Source organism: Geotrypetes seraphini, chromosome 1, assembly GCF_902459505.1.
Source record: "Geotrypetes seraphini chromosome 1, aGeoSer1.1, whole genome shotgun sequence".
In the NCBI taxonomy this organism is placed as follows: Eukaryota; Metazoa; Chordata; class Amphibia; order Gymnophiona; family Dermophiidae; genus Geotrypetes; species Geotrypetes seraphini.
The window spans coordinates 458074151-458080481 of record NC_047084.1 but is presented as its reverse complement, the minus strand read 5'-3'; positions in this window follow the sequence as shown (position 1 = coordinate 458080481).

Sequence of the window (6331 nt, the reverse complement as noted above, 5' to 3'; positions counted from 1 at the left end):
CAACATGGTTTGCTGACAGCGTTTCAGTGCAGCAAGACTTATACTGCCAACTGTTTACAGATTATTAAGATTATAGCTACCATTTAAATGACAAGACTGGCTTTGTTTGCTATGAATAAACCATTGTATGAAAATTTATACTACTAACACAATCTTTGTGATTCCTTCTGCTTATATTTAACACCAACACAGGTGAAAGCTGAAATATAGCAAGTGATAGGTTACATGTATGATATTTGAAATTATTATAAAAGTTTATTATTAAACTTATGGCTCTTCTATTGTATTTTTGGTTTTACCTTCTTTGTTGTTAAGAGTGGTGGACTGTGACAGAATTTAGGCCTGTCTTATTTTGATATGCTCTCAAGTACTTTACACATCAAGGCTTAATAATTTTTTCCTTTAATTATGCATGTCCAAGGTTGGTGGGGGATAGATTTTGGTCTTTGTATAAATGTAAGGTTTGTGGGGGAGGGGTTTATGATATGTTTTAATGTTTAAAGATTATTATTGACTAGTGGGGAGGGGGGAGATAAGTTCTAAATTTGATTTTTTGAAGAACATTAAGTGTTGTATCTAAGTTTAAAATGTTTTTATTTGCTGATACACTTATTGTAAGTTTTTTAAAATGAATAAAGAGGAGTCACGTGATGTGCTGAGCGGAGCAAGACATGCGTTGCCTGGCCTCCACTTGCGTTTGAAACGGAGCATTTGTGCTAGGAACTGTGCATGGACAGGTTTGTCCAGCTCTCCAGCCCGGCTATGAGTGGGAGGGCGACCAGAAAAGATAAAGAAAGAGATGTGCGGCCTCCGAAACCCGATTCTAAGATGGCGGCGGCAGTCGGGTTCCGCGCGACCCCTATCGGAAGCGCACATCGAAGCCCTATCGGCATCCGTGGTGCGGGCCTTAGATTCCCATTTTGAACATCTTTCGGGGCAGCTTACCTCCTTAGAAGCTCTTCTCATGGAGACTAGGCGCACAGGAAAACTCGAAGCACGGGTGGCGCTCGTAGAAGACGCGCACACTGCTTCAGCAGCAGATCTCCTCTCGATCAAGGAACAACTACAATGTCAGGCAGACGAGATTGAGGATATGGAAAACCGTTCAAGGAGGGATAATCTTCAGCTGCTTGGCTTCCCTGAGGCCGTTCCTGATTTGCGTCTTTTACCCGTCCTCGAGTCTTGGCTGCAGACTGAACTCCCATTGCCGGATGGAATGGGGCCCCTGCGCCTGGACAGAGCGCACCGTTTAGGCAGGTGCCATGATGATCACACCCGCGCTGTCATTTTGAAGGTTCATAACTCTGCCCATAAAGCTGAACTTATGCGGCGCTACAGGCAGAAGCGTAATACTTCTGTTATGAAGGATCTCCAATCAAGATCTTCCAGGATTATTCCCCAGCTTTACAAGAACGCCGGCAGCACTTTTCCACGGTGTGTTCCACCCTCTTTGATCGCAAGCAGCATTTTATGTTTCGCTATTCAGCACACCTGAAGATCTGGACAAGCATCGGGGTGGAAGAGCTATGCTACTGTCGAGGATGCCCAGGCTTTTCTGGACGCTCTGCCTGGTCCCTCTTCCGCCCCTTGATCCTGAGCGTAACGTGGATGTCAGTTCTGCTGTCTTGTAGAGTTTTTTGGGGTTTTTTATGAGCCTGGTAGTTGGTTATTTTCTGTGAGTGTGGCATGTTTGTGGGGTCTTTGTTGTGTTTTGGGTTTGATTGCTTGGGTATGGTGGTAGGGTTTGGTTCTCTTTGGGGACTGTATCTTTTTGCTTGCGTGCTATCTTTAATGGTTCCTGTGATTGGCTTCACAATGTATTGTTTTTAGAAGAATGTCCGGGGGGGGGGGGTGACTGACTGTTTGTGGGGATTGGATGCTGTACCGAGCCCAGCTCTTTGGAGGCTTATGGCAATCTCTGGAGGACTTCTCGAGATGCTACGCCCTTGTTATAACGGTGTTTCTTGTAGCCTTGGGATTTTATAGGGCAGCCTGGTGGTTGAGAGTGCTGTGGTTGGTAGAGTGCGTGCGTGTATGTGTGGTGTTATGTTTTAGATCTGTTCAGGGTTGTGGGTTTCTGAGGTGGGTGGGGCTGGGGGAACTGGGGGCCCTGTCCATGTCCTAGTGTGACTCCCTCTCCATTCCCATGTGGGATCCCTACGAGGGTCAAGATAAGGAAATTGGGTCATTAGGGCATAGACAGGGGGTGGGTAAGCAGAGTGGGCAGACTTGATGGGCTGTAGCCCTTTTCTGCCGTCATCTTCTATGTTTCTATGTTTGTGGAGCGCAGTGTGTGCTTATGGTTGGGATCATGGGGGGCTTGGTTTGGGTGGGTTGGGTTTTGGGTTTAGGGGGGTGGGTTTGTCCTCCTATGTTTGCTCTCTTGGATTGCTTTTTGAGGTTCTTGGTATCAGTTGGATTGGTTATTTCCAACCGGGTTCCTAGGCCTACTTTGTGTTGTGTTACTGCTTATCATGGAACTTGTGGTCCTGGGGGAGGCTGGGCTCCTGGGGTTTTCACATTGTGGGTTTCTTTGTCTCTTTGCTCCTTTTCTTTTCTCTCTGGCTAACCTGGCAACGCCTTTTTGCTTAACCTCTTGGAATGTTAGGGGTATCACGTCGCCGATTAAGCGGTCTAAAATTCTGGCTGCTCTTCAACGTCAACATTCTGATATAGCCTGTTTGCAGGAGACCTGCCTGACAGACGAGGAACACCTTATGTTACATCGCTCGTGGGTGGGGGAGGTCTATTTTGCCTCTTCCCCTGGGCGTCATGGTGGAGTGGCGGTGTTAGTCCGGAAGTCTTCCCCTTTGGGGGTTCAGGTCCTTGATAAATCATCAGATGGTCGCCACTGTACAGGTCCATGGTGAGACCTCATTTGGAATATTGTGTTCAATTCTGGAGACCACATTACCGGAAAGATGTGCTGAGAATTGAGTCAGTTCAGTGGATGGCACCAGGATGATCTTGGGGCTCAAGGATCTTCCGTATGAAGTAAGGCTGAATAAATTGCAGCTGTACTCACTTGAAGAACAAAGAGAGAGAGGGGACATGATTGAGACATTTAAATATATCACGGGTCGTATCGAGGTGGAAGAGGATATCTTCCGTCTTATGGGACCTTCGTCCACCAGAGGGCATCCGCTGAAAATCAGGGGAGGGAAATTTCATAGTGACTCCAGAAAGTATTTCTTCACTGAGAGGGTGGTCGATCATTGGAATGAACTCCCACGGCAGGTGATTGAGGCCAACAGTGTGGCAGATTTCAAAAATAAATGGAATATTCATGTGGGATCTCTAATGAGGTAATGGGCAGGGGGTGGTGAGAAAACTCAAGGAGAAGGGTCACTAGAGTGGGCAGACTTGATGGTCTTTGGCCCTTTTCTGCCGTCATTTTTCTATGTTTCTATGTTTCTACTTGCTGTTGCGTGTTAGGTTGGGGGACCGGAGTTATCTGTTGTTGGTGGTCTACGGATCTAACTCATCTGAATCCTCCTTTTTACAGGGCTTGGTTGCCTTGTTGCTAGACATTCCGGTGACCCTTGCTCCTAGTGGGGGATTTCAATTTGGTCAGTGATCCTGATAATGACAAGTCGGGTGTTTTGTCCTCTTCTTTGGGGGCTCGGGGTCGTCTTCTTGCTGATTTTTGTGCTACTCTCTCAGTGGTTGACCCTTGGCGCTTTTTACATCCTGAGGTTAGGGACTATACTCATCTTTCTCACGCTCACAATACTTGGTCCCGGATTGACTATGTCTTTGTGTCTTTGGAATTGTTCCCCTTGCTATCCTCGGCGGAGATTTGCCCCCTGAGTATCTCTGATCATACTACGATCTGGATTGATGTTCATTTGGACCCTGCTTATGCGTGCGCTCCTTCCTGGCGGTTCCCCTTTTATTTGGCCCAGGACAGTGAGTTCCAGACCTTTTTGAGGACCGAAAGGGAAGATTACTTACTTCATAATGCATAGCATCAGGAGGATCCCATTTTATTCTGGGAAGCTGCTAAGATGGTGCTTAGGGGTCATATCATCTCATTTCTCTGTGCCAGACATAAACTGTAGTATCATCACCTTGGAGAGTGCCCTCCATCTGGCCAAACGCACTTTTCATTCTGCTCCTTCTTCGGCAGTAGGGAGACATATTTGTCTACACAGGCAGTGCTTAACTCTACTACACTCTCGTTTTCAAAAATGGGCGACATCACAAACATCGATTTCATAGGTTTGGGAATCGGCCTGGGAGATTGTTGGCACATTTTGTTGATACCAAGATGGGCCGTACCCCGATTTTGACACTTCAGACTTCCAGGGGGGGTCATGCGACTAAAACAGAGGAGTGGCTGAGACCCTTTTGATTTTCTTTTCTTGTTTGTATGCTGCCCCTGTTGATGATCCTGAGGAACTCTTGCTGGATTATCTGCAGTCATCTGGGATGCCGCGTCTCCCTGCTGCTGTGGTGACCAGTCTTAATACTCCTTTCCAAGCGCAGGAATTACAGTCAGCCATTAAGTCTCTTCGTACGGGCAAGCCCCCTGGCCCCGATGGCTTTTCGGGTGAATTTTATCGTATTCTTTCGCCTCATCTTTGTGGTCCCCTGCTGGACTATTACAATTCGGCTATAACTCAGGGTTCTTTTCCTCACTATGCCAATGAGGCCCTTATCACCTTGTTGCTGAAGCCGGGTAAGGTGGCTGATGACCCTGGATCTTATCGTCCGATTTCGTTGATCAATGTGGACCTTAAACTGTTTTCTCGTATGTTGGCTAATCGGCTTGCTCCTCATCTTCCAGGAATTATTCATGCAGACCAAGTGGGGTTCGTTCGAGGCTGCCAATCGGTTTGCAACGTGCGCAAAGTCCTTTTTGCTTTGGCGCATTGTCAAGATAATGGGATTCCAGCATTGTTTGTTAGTCTAGATGCCTCTAAAGCTTTTGATAGCGTTCATTGGTCTTTCCTGTTTCGCACGCTTGAGTTTGTGGGGATCGGGGGGGTTCTTCCTCCAGGCAGTTCGTTCTTTATATTCCCATCCTCGAGCGTCTTTGTTGGTTAATGGAACTCGCACGGATTCCTTTCCCATTTTTCGGGGTACCCGACAGGGTTGTCCTCTTTCTACTTTCTTTAGAACCTTTACTTTGTACTCTCCGTCTTTTTGATGAGGTGTGGGGCTTTCAGGTAGGGGGGGAGGACTTTGAAGATGTTGGCTTTTGCTGATGATATGTTTCTGATTCTAACTGACCCGGAAGCTTCGTTGCCGCTGGCGTTGGATCTTCTTTCGAAATTTGGCTTTCACTCAGGCCTCTCTTTGAACCTGGATAAATCTGTGGCTCTGCCCTCCCGACTTGAAGTTCGCACTGCTTGGAACGGTCCATTTCCCCTGCGGTGGGCGGAGGCGGATTTAACCTACTTAGGGGTCCGTATTCCCTTGGACCTTTCTCTCCTCTACTCCTTAAATGTGGACCCGCTATTCCATGCCCTTGGGAATCAGCTGCAGTTGTGGCAGGGTCTTCCCCTTTCACTGTTGGGCCAGATGACGAGGGACGGATTAAGTCCTTTGCCCACTTGTGTGAAGAATATTCTCTGCCTCCTACGGATGGGTTTGCTTATATGCAGATCCATCACTATATTTCCTCTTTACCCCGTTGCAGCCTTACGGCTTCCTGTAAGGCGTTGTTGTCTACTGCTTTTACTTTTGGCTCGCAACTGCCTGTGCCTCTGAAATTTTATCATAGGCACCTAAAAGATGAGTCCCCCCTGCTTGACACTGTCCGATTACATGATGCTTGGGCCAGTGATCTTAATGTGGATCTGCCTGATGTGATATTGACAGCGATTAAAAAACTGCCAGTATTTGGTAAATACACTGTTTTTTGGGAACAACATTATAAATTGATACTCCACCTATATATCTCTCCCAAGCGAGTCTATTTGGCAGGGTTTCGTCCCTCTGCTTCTTGTCATCATTGCAACGCCCCCTGAGGCTACCTTGGGCCACATGTTCTGGACTTGTCCTTCTGTTCAAACCTTCTGGGACTCTATTTTTCTTTTCGTGGATGGTACCTGGAACATTACTGTACAACGTTCTCCTCTCCTGCTGTTTGGTATATCTCTTCATTTTCACCCTAGTCGACCAGGAACGGCAGCTTTCCTCCGTTGGACTGTTCTGACAGCTATTAAGTGCATCTTGCTTAAGTGGATGGACCTGGAGGCTCCCGATTATCACCTTTGGCGCTGTAGACTGATCATGCTCATGACATGGGAGCGCAGAGGAGTACTGGTTATTTCTTCATTGATTGGACGGACTTTTCAGAGAACCTGGGAACCCTTTTGGAATA